The sequence below is a fragment of the Clupea harengus genome, chromosome 19 (genome assembly GCF_900700415.2).
Source record: "Clupea harengus chromosome 19, Ch_v2.0.2, whole genome shotgun sequence".
NCBI lineage: Eukaryota > Metazoa > Chordata > Actinopteri > Clupeiformes > Clupeidae > Clupea > Clupea harengus.
Genome location: NC_045170.1, coordinates 11,675,820 through 11,690,443, shown reverse-complemented (window position 1 = coordinate 11,690,443; position 14,624 = coordinate 11,675,820). Strand labels below are relative to the sequence as shown.

The 14,624-nt window shown below is 48.8% G+C and overlaps 1 protein-coding gene across 1 annotated transcript in view; it reads left to right on the top strand.

Annotated features, from left to right (window-relative positions):
* LOC105909019 (ephrin type-A receptor 7) overlaps positions 1 to 14,624 on the top strand; it is a 107,848-nt gene that overhangs the window by 47,199 nt on the left and 46,025 nt on the right.

Sequence of the window (14,624 nt, the reverse complement as noted above, 5' to 3'; positions counted from 1 at the left end):
AATTATGTGTTTGTAGTTTTTTTCTCCCTTCCATTCGCAAGAGATGGATGTAGATGTGTTCCTGCCAAAAGCAGCATTTGTGGCCTGTTTTTCATTTTTTCTTTTTGGGAACGAGATTTGCTACAAAAAGGGATATGGCAGCCCAATTAAGATTTTCCATTTTTGATTTCTTTATTTATTTCTGCATTTATTTCTAACGGCTCCTTATCCCCTCAGTTCTATAAATTCAGCTTGACAGTAGAACTATATAAACAATTGTGATTTTGTCTTAACACACTAAATGTCATCTTCTCTGTGAGGTTGAGGTGGAGTGGAGGTGGCACCTGCAGCAGCAGAAATATGAATCTCAGTGAGCGCGTGGCTTGTTTGTAAGTGGAGGGGATTCATATCGAGCGTTCACATTCACTTGATTGCCTTTGGAGGAAGGTGCAGCACACCCCTGCCACATTTGACACTGTGACTTCTGTCGAGGTGATGGATGGAGCACATTTTTCATGGCATGACATCCCTGATTGATTTATTGATCACACCCGATGATGTCATGGTGCGTCTGTGCACATACTTTTTGAAGGTGCCGAGGCAAGGTTTGGGTCTAGGGGGGGGGGGGCTGTTGCTGGGGCTTCTTGTTAGATATATTTTGACAGAGTGTCTGCAATGTACTTCATTCACATTAAGGTTATCTCGAGCCATCCCACCAGCCCGCTACCTGACTGTTTGCCCCTCCTGTCCTCTAGATTGTCACTTACTTTCCTAATAGACTGTCAGGGCTCTAATATGCTGGCTTTGCTCTGTGTGTTTGAGTGTGTGTGTTTGTGTTTGTGTGGGCGAGTGATTGAAATAGAAAAAGGTGTGTGTGTCTTGAGGCTCTTATGTGTGTGTGTTTGTGATTTTGTTTGTGGCTGTGTTAGAGATGCGTGTGGGTGGACGTGCTTTTGTGTTTGTGTGTGTGTGTGTGTGTGTGTGTGTGTGTGTGTGTGTAGGTACATGTGTGTATGTGTGTGGCGACACGTATTCACCTCTGATCTTCCTTGAATTACACATCCGTCTGTGGCGTGTGTCTTGATTATGAGTGAGCATCTCGTGCAGAAGACTGTTGGCCGGCACAGCTGGATCAGGCAGGTTTTCATTAGTCCGTGTCACCTTGTGACACCTTGGGCTTGTCTGGAGGTAATAAAGCACCTCATGCCTCCTCCTCCTCCTCCTCCTCCTCCTCCTCCTCCTCCACCCTCTGGCTGCCTCCACACCCGTCCCTTGAGCTGATCTATATAGACGCTGCATAGACGCATCATCTCCTGAGGCACATCAGTCTCGGGGACCTCACCGCTTCCTTTATACACAAACACACACACACTCACACACACGCACTGACCCACGATTATTTCCAAACACTCGGGATTGAGAGCTTGGGGTGTCTGTGCCCTACAGGCTTTACTGCATCATCACTGTCAGAGCAAGTCTACCAGCCACAACCCCGGGGTTTGCTGTCAGTCATGTGATGTCACGGCATGTCATGTCACATCGCGTCAGCGTGACTGAGCGGGAGGTCTGCCGCGTTTGAGTCGAGTCCCAAGCCTCATCTCGTCGGGCGCTGACGGACCCTCCTTCCGCACTGCTGTCGTTCCACCATCGAGGCGTTGGTGGTGGCTGACCGAGGGTTGCTAAGAAGCAGGCGTATGAGCGAGGGGTCGGGGCAGGGGCGCGAGGACGTCATCACGACGAAAGACGGGAGACAACATCCGGCTAGACAGGCTCTCGACGTCAAGGCGAAAGTTATTTTCGAACTCTTCTGCTCGTCAAAGAAAAAGAAAAGAGCAGTGCACACACCTACTCAGCCAGTCCATTTCCGCCAGAATATTTTTAGATCTAATATAGCACTGAACCAAAAAGACGCAATGTCTTTTCTGGGAATGTGTTGCGACGGCGGCAGAAAGTGTGATGCTTTGTGGTGTTCTTGCCATTTGCAAGCAGTTTGCAAGCGTGGGTGTGTAAATATGTGTTTGTGGTCGTCTATGGTTGCTCTATGGTTGCTGTGGTCCCTGCTTCTAAGACTACCTGACAGCAGCAAGTTCTTCCAGCCAGACTTCCACTCACTTCCACTCTCTCTTGCTCTCTCGCTCGGTCACACACACACACACACACACACACACACACACACACACACACACTCACAGTCACACATTTGCTCACACACACACACTCAGGCGCAACTCTCGCCGATATTTCTGTCTCGTTGGCCGTTTTTTGATGCTTCCATCTGCGTTGCTGCTGCAGCTATTTTCTGCGGGCTGGCAGTGACACTGGCCAGTTCCGGCATGAATAATTCATAGCCTGGAGGAGGGCGGAGGGGGCTTTGTGCCGGCCGGCCCGAGTGGGAGGCCAGCCCCCTGGGCAGTTATGTCATCCGTTCGCCCTGACATCCCAGGTCTGCGGAGGCTCAGCTATGTGTCCTCAGCTCGGCACTGGTCATCTGGGTCCGATATTCTGTTTGAGGATAAAACATAAACTCTGTAGTACTCTTGGGTTATTAATTAAGGTTACATACAGTTCCCATGGTGAGAGGTTTCAGAAATTTCCACCACAGATGTCTGCTCGTATTCCACTTGGGCCACTCCATACCAAGGCAAGATACACTTTGCCTCTCACTGACCCTTACATCGAATAGCACTTTACAAACTATGAAAACTTTCCAGCTTTTATACCTTAGTCTTTCTGAAAGCATCTAGACATTTTCTAAGGAAGCACCACTCAAGTGTCAGGTATGTTTCCCTGCCCCTGGTCTGTAGTCCACACTTAAAGCTATAGACGTATATTCCACAGATACTTACATCGAGTAGCACTTTACAAACGATGAAAACTTCCCAGCTTTTATACCTTTCTGAAAGCATCTAGACACTTTCTAAGGAAGCAGCACTCAAGTGTCAGGTATGTTTCCCTGCCCCTGGTCTGTAGTCCACAATTGTACGTGTATACGTATTTATATGGACGTATTATTCCACAGATACTTCCATGTGTCTGTGTCTGAAAGTGTCTCTTTCTTTCTTCTCTTTTGTTTAGTGGTGGTCCAAATGCTGCATGCTTTCATGTACAATTACCACCTCTCAACCCAGTGATTTGGCTGGATATGGCTGACACGCCGGCTTTGTGTGTGAGAGATCTGTGCTGAAATGCTCGCTGATGTTTCTGGTGGCTCAGCAGAGGCCGAAGGGCTAAATGATTTATAGCGGCGGAGAATGGCCCGGCGGCTTGCCACGTCTGGGCCACGTCTGGGCCAGATCCACTCCGGAGTCGGCCCCTGCCTTGAGAATATGCACCGGGGTGAGTGAGATGGCCGTGGCGTTAGTGTTAGCGGAGGCTGTTGAGTGCCTGAAAGTGGTGTGCTGTTTGAATACCGCCTCTGTGTACCTCTCCAGGATTTCTCTGGTAAAAACAAGCTATTGATTTATTTTTTTGGCCCCCCCCCCACCCCCCCACCCCTTTTCAACAGTGTGCAGATTCGCTTGGCACAACAGCAGTAGGTGTCTTCTTTCGTCAACCCTCTCCTCCTCTCTCCATCCCTCTCATTCCCCCTCTCTCTTTTTCTCTCTCTCACTTACTCACGCAGTCACTCCCTCTATCAGACATACATACACACACACACTCTCTCTTTCTTTCTCACTCTCTCTCTGTCTCAGCTTGATCATGCTCCCTGATAGCTTAGTGACAGCAAGCGAGGGAAATGGGGAGAGAATAAGAGCTGTGAAGACAGATGTACTGAGGCATAGTGAGCAAAACAAAGGATAGTGTTCTATTCAACCCAAATACACACACACACACACACACACACACACACACGCGCACACACACACACATAAACTTTAGTCTTATTTGCTCTACTGTGTTCTCTGTGTTTTTCCGGGCAGTTTGGATTCCTGTTTGTGAGGCCCGCGGGACAAGCAGTTATGCTGTTTGGGTGTTTGTCACAGTCCGGGGTTGTGTGTGTCACTGCTGTCAGATGTAATCACACCCCTTGGCATGCTGTTTTAGGTGCCCACTGTGCATGCAATGCAAGCACACATGCATGCATGCACCTACACACATATGCACGCACGCAATCTCTCTGAGCCAAATGGACACATATACACATATACTGTACATACACTCAGAGATGAAGAGAGATGTGAAGGAGAGGATCATTCAGGGACGGTGCAGTGTGGAACATTCCGGAAGGCCCTTCGATGCTTAGTGATCCGTGCTGTGGACCTGAGGACCCAGTGACTGAATATGTGCTGTAGTCCTGCTTCAGTGCCAACTCAGAAAGCCTGCCGCTGTTTTAAAGTCTCTCTTAAGGCATGGTCCATACACCGCAACCAGCTCACACATGCATACATGCATGAACACCAGTGTGTGTACAGTATATAAACGCACACACACACTCGCACACACACTTATTCTGACACACGCCCACACACACACACACACACACACACACACACACACACATTGCGGTGTTATTTTTGACTTTGAGATGGAGGAAACGGTATAACAATTGCTCACTGCATATGCTTGACCTGTGCTGAGCCTGGTAGGTCCTGAGGGACTACACACACACACACACACACACACCACATTTAACGCACACATCCACACACGCCTTGCAGAAGGCCAGGGCCCTGCCAGAAAGAGAGGAGGAGGGAGGAGAGGAGAAGGGAAGAGAAAAGAGCCAGGAGGGAGTGAAAGGGGGGGAGTGAAGGAGTGAAAGACAAGTTGATAGAGAGGAAAGAGAAAGGGTAGAGGAAGTGATAGAGGTGGAGATAGAGAGAAGCGGAGTACAGGAAGAGACCAGAAGAGACGGGAAGAGACAGAGGAAGACATGGTATCGTGAAATAAGGAGAACTGGGATGGTATACAGGGAAAGAATCAAAGCCGTGAAAGATGGAATAAGACGGTGTGGAGCGGGAGCGGGAGAGGGGAGTGTGCAGGGAGGTTGCGGGCGCTAGAAGGCAGATGAAATCAATGCGGCGCCCACACACTAACCCATCTGTTGTACTTTCACGAGCAGCACCCCTGCTGAACCTCACATGCCCTGCACAAAGAAAAAAAATGTAGGAGAGGGGGGGGGAGGGGGGAGATGCAGAAATTGGCAAAGCGCTCTGGCCAAGTTTAGACTTCCTCCTTACAAAACACTTTGTTATAGCTACAGCCTCTTGTATTAGCAGCCACCTTGTATTTCTAGGCTGAACTCCAGACCTACGTGAGAGTACTGGTGGGAAGTATTTGCCATGCATGCTCCCACCTACACAAGCAAACACCACTATATTTTAAACCAGCTGCTCATTTAGCCTATTGTTCCAGACACATTACATCTGCTACAACGGGGCCATTTCACTTTGCTTTTAATTAAACGCTGCTGTTGTTTCATTTTGTGTGCCTTTATGAACAAGAATAGAATGGAGTAGAATACGAAGCGGTTGAAAATGTGTGGAGGTCACACAAAACATGAGATAATGTTTTCACATGTAACAGTATATTTGACATAGACTCTCTGTTTTCAAGAGGAGCAATATATAAATTGTAAATATAGAATATAAACAAGTTTATTTTTTCGACCCTGATACATTCAGTTTTATAATAGAGAGGTCCCTGCTTTAGAGCAGTGTGATTGATTCTTGGAATGTTGTGTCTGGAATCTCTCCCAGAGCTCCAGCACGGCTCACTATCCACCTCCATCTCCTGGACTCCAGAGCTCAGCTGTCACTGCTTGGCTCGTCACCCGTCCAGAATACCTGGAACCAGCTGCCCTCCAAAACAAACCCAGCCTCTGCTCTCCTTGCATAACCTCTCCGCTCGAACACCATCCCTCCACCTCCGTCCGCCTCTCACCTGACCCCTCTCTCTCGCTATCTGTCAGCTGTCACCCGGTTTCCGTGGGAGACGTGTGAGTGACGCCAGACGCTGGTGTGGCCCCCCCGTGACGAGGGGCAAGTCTGGGTAACCTGGGAGGTGGCCGCTGACGGCACTGAAATGATCTCCCTGCCCGAGTGTGCTTAGTCAGGCTCAGGCGGTCCTGGTGGGACGCCTGCTGTTTGAGTGGATGTGAATGGGGTTTGGGGAAAGCTCTTTGAAAGCCTCTAGCCTTCCGGAGAGAAGGAAACGGGGGAGAGGAAGGGTAGGGTGGGGTAGGGTAGTGGGCGGAAGGGAAGAGAGGGAAGTGTGTTTCTTCTTGAGGGTGAAGGAGTTTGCAAACTAATAAAGGGAGGCTTACGGAGAGATTCCGATAGCTTCTCGAAAATGTCTCAGACAGATGCGTGTGCACAAAAAAACACACCTACACGGAGACGCACACAGACACACACACACACACACACTGTTGTATAACACAGTGTGACCATGACCCATATGTAGACAGATGCAGATTAAAGTTTTCTGGAAAGTTCTGCTGCAACCCCATTAAATCCTTAATTCTTTCATTTCTTCATTAGTCTACTTGCGTGTCAAGGCTCTTCACTCCTGCTATCTCTCCTCCTCCCCTCCTCCCTCCTTTCTCCCGCTCTCTCTCATTCATCGTCTTTCCAGCAACTCTCTGGGCCTTCACTCGTCCTTCTCCTATTCTCTGTGCAATCGCTCGACATTGCTCCGGACTCCTCCAGACGACATCCTGTCTCTTAATTAAAACGCGGGTGCGGAAAAGAAGGAAATTAATGAAAGAAGAAGCCGTTAATTACACAACAAGGTCACTGGCGTTTTACTTTCACAGCTTAATTGTGGCACTGATTGTGTTTCGGCCTCATTTTTTATTCCACAGGCCGCCTGACAAATGCCGTTAATTGTTGCCTCCTCAGCTTGGCAGGGTCACGTGTGTGGATGTGTGTGTGTGTTTCATGTTGGCAGATAAGAAGCCAAGTGAGAATGTGTGCATTTGTGTGTGTGTGTGTGTGGTTCAGTGCCCTCACTGCATAAAATCAAAACAACATACTAAGATGTGTGTGTGTGTGTGTGGGCATGCACGTGTTATGGTGTATGTGTGTGTGTGTGTGTGTGTGTGTGTGTGTGTGTGTGTGTGTGGTTCAGTGCCCTCACTGCATAAAATCAAAACAACATACTAAGATGTGTGTGTGTGTGTGTGTGTGGGCATGCACGTGTTCTGGTGTGTGTGTGTGTGTGTGCGTGTGTGTGTTATGGTCTGTACATGTGTGTGTGTTATGGTCTGTGTGTGTGTGTGTGTGTGTGTGCTAGTACGCAAAGCTTGTGAGCAGGCAGCGTTAATTAAACAGGAGGCCTGCTGAGGCTGTAAACGTCCGCTGCTCTTGCCCACAGCCACTCCTCACCTCCACCTCTCCTCCTGGGTATGTAGAGGCTGGCCTCCTCCTCCACCTCTTAACTGCCTCTCCATCTACACCGTCCCAGCATCCAATCTTCACACAGGCTGGTTTAGTCTCCAGTCGGCTGACCCGCACAACCTATATGCTGGGTCAAACATCCCAGCACTCTGGGTCAGGGTTACTCAGACCCACTGAGCTCTTTGGGGGTCCTCTGAAGCAACGTGCCTCAGTGAACTCGTCTTTGAGATGGATAGAGAGAGAGATAGAGAGAAAGAGAGAGAAAGAGAGAGAAAGGATGAGCAAGATGAGGAATTGGGGGGGGGGGAGAAATGGGTTGACTGGAACTGACTAAGAACCACATGAGCAAAAAAAATAAACAATCTCATTTCTTAAAGCGCACTTTTCAAAAGAGCCTTTGTTCTCATTTCTAAGGAAAGAGAATAGTCACCTCCTAGCAGTTTACTTTTTTTTCTCTCTCTCTCTTTTTTTGGAGCAGGGAAATAGACTTCCCTCTATGTTCTGTCGCTGACAGCTTTGTTCTCCTTTCATTTTGTGTTTTATTGTGCGCTGTACGTTTATTTGTTTATTTATTTATGTGCTTTTATTTTGTCTCGTTTGCCTCTCCTGCTTCTCTCTGCTCCTTTTTTTTTTTTTACGAGCAAGCCAGGCTCCATTACCGGGGTAAGCCCTCTGCAATATTGTTTGTTTTCCAGCAGCAAATATGCATAACCTTTCAATTCGATGCTCAAGAGACGAGGAGCGAAGGAGAGAGAGAAGGGACACTGAGGGAATGAAAGACAGGAACAGAGAGAGAGAGAGAGAGGGAGAGGGGGAGAGAGGGTGGGTGAACGAGGGGCGCTGATGTACGCTTCTGCTCTTGTACGTCTCCTTGGCGTAATGATCCTCATCAGTGGACTTGGCTTTGGGGTGGGTCAGCCCCCGGTTTCCGTGGAAGCGCCTCTCGCCTCTGAGGCGGCGCCACCTGAAATTGCTTTGACATTCAGATGCAAACAGAGGGGTTGACAGACGCGCAGGCTGCTGATGTGTGCAGAATGCAAATCATCCCTCCTTTTCTTTTCCATGTGTTTGCCTCCCTCCCTCCCTCCTTTCGGTCCTGTCCCCTCGCCCCTCTCCATCCAGGTTTCTGGCTTCTCACATGGGCTCTTTCCCTCCTTCGCCATGTGTGTGTATTTTTTTCTCTCTCTCTCTCTCTCTCTCTCTCTTTGTCTTTTTGTTTTGGTCTACCTTTTTTCTCTTTTTGCCCCTCCCTCACCTTTTCTTCATCATCCGACTCTCACACGTTAATTTTCTCTTCTGTCTCTCCCCTCATCCTCACACCCTCTTTATTACATCCAATCTCTGTCTCTCTCTCTCTTCCTCCTTTCATTTTGGTGTGTAATAAGTTGGTAATGGCAGGTATAGTCTAATCAGCTCAGGCCTATGAGGCTGCTGATATTGGGTACAGGTGTGTGTGTGTGTGTGTGTGTGTGTGAGAGAGAGAGAGAGAGATGAAGGCAATGTCACACACAAGTACAGCAAATCAATTACAGTCCTCCGCCTCTGCCTGCCAATCTGGCCGTGGGCTCGCTGAGCGAGGAGGCGTCTCGTGTAATCACGCGAGCAGGCACCGTCAAGCACACGCCGTCTAGTCAGCATGCATTCGCTACATGTCTCAAGAACTACACAACGCACACACACACACACACACACACACACACACACACACACAGGTACACACACACACACATACAAACAAGAACCCACATGCTCCCTCACATTCATGTGAAGTCAGTCTCCCACAGACACACAAACACACTTTCATTCACACACACACACACACACACACACACACACACACACACACGCTCATGCTTTGTGTGACTGAAGTTGGGAGCTGAAGTTGGGATTCTTTGACCTGGAGGCTGAGGTTCACATGCTCAGACTCAAACTGTGTGTCTGTGTATGTGTGTGTGTGTGTGTGTGTGTGTGTGTGTTTCAGAGCAGCTGGGTAACAACTTGTTTGGTCCCCTATGTACAATAATTCACAAGTGTTTAGTGTGTCTGTGTGTTTCAAACACTAACAATAGCCCTAGCCTCATAGATGCCTCTCTCTCTCTCTCATACACATGAAGAAACACACACACACACACACAGACACACACAGACACACACTATGTCGCCTGTTCACCGCAGAGGGAGTCTGATTGGGTTGAGCCTTCATTTAGGCACTGCAGACAACCACGGGCACAGCAACGGACAGGAACAAATCGCCCCGCGGCTCGACTAAATGGGAGCCATCCATCAGAGCGATGGCGAGCTAACAACACCCAGAAACAAGCCGCACGGCCACTTTTGATGATGTCATATTCCATCCCCCTCTTTTAAGATGGCTTAGGGTGATTGGGAAGGAGGATTGTGGGGGGATTTCACGGGGGGAAGGGCAGAGACAGACAGAGAGGGAGAGAGATGGAGAGAGGGAAAGAGAGAGAGAGAGAAAGAAAGAGAGAGGGAGATGGGCACGGAGTCCATGAACAGGCATTAATGAGAGACGGAGAGGTGAATTAATGCGGTGTGTTGGAGACCTGGAGACACAGAGGATGAATGGTTGAGACCACAGATGCCCTATTGCGGTCTTCTGTGCTGTAATCAGTAGCCGACCACATCATTGGACAGCTACCATTATTTAATAGTCTTGGAATGATTGCACATTAAACAGATGCTCTCACCACGGAGCTCCCAGAGGTCTGAATACAAACACCTCCATCCCTAGGAAACAAAGCACTGCTCTGAATTAGAATCTGCCTTCTATAGTATTCTACCTCTTTATTTTTTTTTGCTATTTAACTGTTTCTCTCTGTGTGTGTGTGTGTGTGTGTGTGTGTGTGTGTGTGTGTGTGTGTGTCTGCTCACGTGTGTGTGCATTCAGAAAGTGCACACTCTGGGCTGAAGACCAGCTATGAAAGGCAGTGATGAGTGGTGTGCTAGGAAGGAGTGTGTGATGAGAGAGGAGTGGCGGCGTATGTGTGTGTGTATGTGTGTGTGTGTGTGTGTGCGAGCCCCTGATAACACTTAGTGTGATTATTACAGGCCCGAGACGGGAGCCGGATAATGTCCCGTAATTGGGGCTCTTGTTCACGTCCCTGCCATTGTGCTCTGCGGAGGTAAACCAGGATGGACGAAGAGAGAGGAGGGGGTGGAGGATTTAGAAAACAAGGGGGGGAGCAAGAGGGAGAACACCGAAACATCAGTATAGAGAGAGAGAGGGAGAGAGGGAGAGAGAGAGGGAGAATGAAAGAGAGAGGGCGAGGTACAGTGAGTGATACAGAAAGAGACAGATGAGAAGATGGAGACAAGGAACGATGGAACAAAACCAGTGAAGACCAATACAGAGAGAGAGAGAGAGATGTAGATTGGAGGGAAAATACAGCAAAAGGACCTGAATGTGATGAGATTGCTTAAGACAGTAAGATACAAGAACAATTCAAAGATGGTGAAAGGGAGAGATTGCAGATTGCGGGGGGTAGAAAGCATCATAGGAAGAGGCCGATTTTGGAAAAATGAAGAAAAAAGAATAGATAGATAGATGGATACTTTATTATTCCCAAGGGAAATTTTAGGACTTGCAGATGGCAAAAGACCCAACCCCCACCTTACTCCACCCCCACCTCGTTGGCCTGCAGGATGACTTTGTCAGCTGAATGCGATCCCCACGCCCCCGCAGTCTGCCGGTGCACTGGTAGATCTAGGCCACCTGCGGTGATGTAACCCTCCACAGTGACATAAGCCCTTCTGGAAATGGCTGTGTGGTCCTCCTGATTGAGGCACAAGCCAGCATGGCATCATACTAATCACCTTCCGATCTTCACCGTCGGGGAAGGTTACTAGGGTTGTGACTCACGCACCACAGAGTTTACCTAAACGTTTCTTACTGTTTCAGTAGTGTGTGCTTATACCCTAATGGCTATATGAATACCTACTTTAGACAAAGACTTGTGTATGAATACCTACGTTCTTTGTCATTATTATATTTATCTGAGAGACTTTCATTGATTTATTTCCCCCCCCCCCCCTCTCTGTGTGTCATTGGATCCCATGTGAATGTGTGTTTAAGTTTCCATCTCAGTGCTTGTCACTTTAATGTCTCCTGCCTGCATCCAGCTTGAAATGACACCTTGTCTGTGTGGGCCAGACGGCTGCCTGCCCCCCCCCCCCCCTCTCTTCCGCCACAGCGGGGACCTTTACAGCGGCTCCTCTTGCTCCTCCATTAGCGCCCATTCATTCCGTTCGTTAGAGCGCGCTCTCATAAATTAAAATTAGCAGCATAAAGGCAGTGATCTGAATATGGCGGCATGAATTATTGATTACCTCTGCCGCCGCCCGCAAATCTAGCCTGACATTTGGAAATAAGAGCTCGGCGAATTACGGCGAGGTAATAATGACGGCCATCCAGGAGGGGTAGATGTGTGTGTGTGTGTGTGTGTGTGTGTGTGTGTGTGGAGTAACCCCCACTCTTTTTGAGCGTATTAATATTCATTAACACCTTTTGTCAGAAAGGCACAGAAACAATTCATCCCTCGCCTTTACCGTATTAAGTGCCCGATGATTTATTGATGTGTGAGTGGCGAGGTTATGTGTTTTCTTTTGTACTTGGAGAAACAATTTGGTTGAGTTTTGATCGACCCTTAAGGAAAGCCAAAAGTGCTGTAAAATGAGAAGTGGCCTGAGGCTAGGACTATAAATATCAGGAACAGTTCGTTTTTTTTTCTTCTCTTCAATACTCCCCCCCCCCCCACCCCAAATCTTTTTCAATGGTTTGATTTTTGAGTGATTTTCAATGGCTTTCAAATGTGTGACAAAGGGCAAAAGGCTTAGAAAGGGCAGCATTGGGTTGAATAATACATGTGTTTGTATGCGAAAGTAGGGGGATTATTTAGGTGTGTGTGTGTGTGTGTGTGTGTGCACTGAGCTTATTTGTGTGTGCTGGAGAGGCAGTAAGTGTAGTGTAGTGTGTGTGTGTGTGTGTGTGTGTGTGTGTGTGTGTGTGTGTGTGTGTGTGAGAGAGAGACCTTATCTGTGGAGCTGGGTCTCACATACTGGTTGTGTATGTTCCTCCTAGTGAGGCGATGGCTCCTTTCCTGGTCTCCTTGCCCTGAGGTGTGTGTCTGTGTGTGTGTGTCTGTGTGTTGTGTGTGTGTGTGTGTGTTTGTGTGTGTGTGTTTTTGTGTGAAAATCTCAGCATCAGGAGTAGGCTCAGACTAGATAAACTCCCAGCACGGGTCCAGTTTGCCAGTTCCTCCCCTCCCGTCTCTGGGAGACGGGAACATGCCCACAGCAGCCAGCTCTCTTTCACAGCCTTGGCACTGCCCACACGGCTCTGCCGCTCCTTTCCCCACGTGCCAAGGGGACTAGGGGGCCGTGGAGGCTGCAGGGAGGGGTGCGCGGGGCCCCTCCTGGCCCAGGTGCGGTGTCGTGCCAGGGAAATGGGGTCTCGGCTTGGCTGGATGTCGTCATTGTCTGATCGGCGCTTTCATGTGGGTCCTCGGGGGAGAGGGCTCCTCCGCTGGCAGGCCGAGCTTTCAATTGAAGTGCCTCGCCTGTGCCCGCTCGCTTGCACCGCGCGCCAGCCTTTGTGCCCGCTGAGCGCCCGTCTCCGTTCCCAGAGAAGACTCCCATTTCCATTTAGATCTGAGCGCGGCGCTAACAGCGTGCGGCGCTGGGCAGAAAGATTAGCTTTTGTCTCACTTTTTTTTTTATTATTATTATTTTGCATTTGATTCTGTTCCCTCCTTCCACGCAAACATGGTTTCAAATGGAGCTGAAACCTTTCTCTATCACTTTCTGTTTTCTGTCTTCCAAGTCCCTCTAGCTTTCCCTCTCTTTCTTTCTTTCTTTCTTTCTTTCTTTCTCTCCTTTCTTTCTATCCTCCTGTTTCTGTCTCTATTTCCTCTCTTCTCTTTGCCATTATTTCTTTCTTCCTCATCTCATCGTATCAACTCCTCCTCTATCTCCCTATCCGTCTCACTCCTCTCCATCTCTTTTCTTTCAGGCAGAAAGCGTATGCGGGCCTAAGCCTGATTTCCACAGTGCATGGGCCGCGCGTGTTTCATGTTGGCATGTGTAATTAGCGTAGGCATGTGACGGCATCAGACAGGGCATTACCGCCCTTACAAGCTCCTCAAAGGCTTCCCTCCCCATCGCCTCCCTTCGATGTGCTCCCATTTACCACAGCTCTGATGGTGCCTGCTCCTCCTGATGTAACGGCTGCTACTCGCCTCCCCAACCACCTCTCTCCTGCCTTTTTGTTATCCTTCTCTCTCCTCCCATCTGGGTGTCTTGCTCCGAATGGGGCGGAGGTGATTGTCTGTTGTATTGTTCTTCACCTGGTGGGATTGATATTGACATGTAGGGGGAGATAGACTCCTGGGAATGGGGGCGTTTAGTTGTTGTGCTTGTCTGGGCTGGGCAGTGTTGTCTCTTAGTGGCGGCCATGTTTTTTGTGATAGGGCGCTTGATGTAGGTGAGACACGTCGCCTCCCTGATTTCACACACGTTACCCTTTCTGAGCAGGCAGGCGGGACCTGGAAAATGTAATCTCTGTGTGTGTTTGTTTGTGTGTGTGTGTTTTTAGTCATCATTTGATTTTTCTTGTTTGCATGCCTGTGTCTGTGTGTGTTTTTGTGTGCACGTGTGGACTAGCGTCTGCATATGTGTTTGTGCGTGTGCCCGCACGTGTGTGAGCGCAAGCGTGTAATTCGCTCTCATCTGTCTCTGTGCTCTCAGGCACACACTGAAGGCAATTGTGTAATGACACGGTGGGTTTGTGGAAGGAGAGATGAGGTGATGAATGAGAGCGAGGGAGAGAGGGAGAGAGGGAGCGGAGAAAAGCATTAGAGGAAAGACGGTCCCACTCCCTGAACCTCTTTAGGTAGGAGCTGAACACGGCCTCTTTGGATTCCACCTCACGCAGACGTTATCCCCCCAGATCCAGTCACGCTCGCTCCGAAGCAGCAGTTCACAGTCCCATTCAACCCCAACACATTGCTGACAAAAACATTCACTCCCCTAAGCCCCTATATGTACTGTAACATATCAGCAGCCTGGGAATTCAAAATCACACACAATCGGTATAGTCACACTCTTACAAGGCCTCTCATACATCATAAGCAGTTTCAGAGGGAAGACTCTACCTTGATGGGTCTCTAAACAGGCTGCAAAGTGCCATTAGTTCTCTCCTGTCCAAATTCCCACTGTGGTCTTTTAGTATGGAGGAGCATGGTCCACTCTGATGGCCAAGATGTACAAGATCACGCTTTTATAACCAGTAAT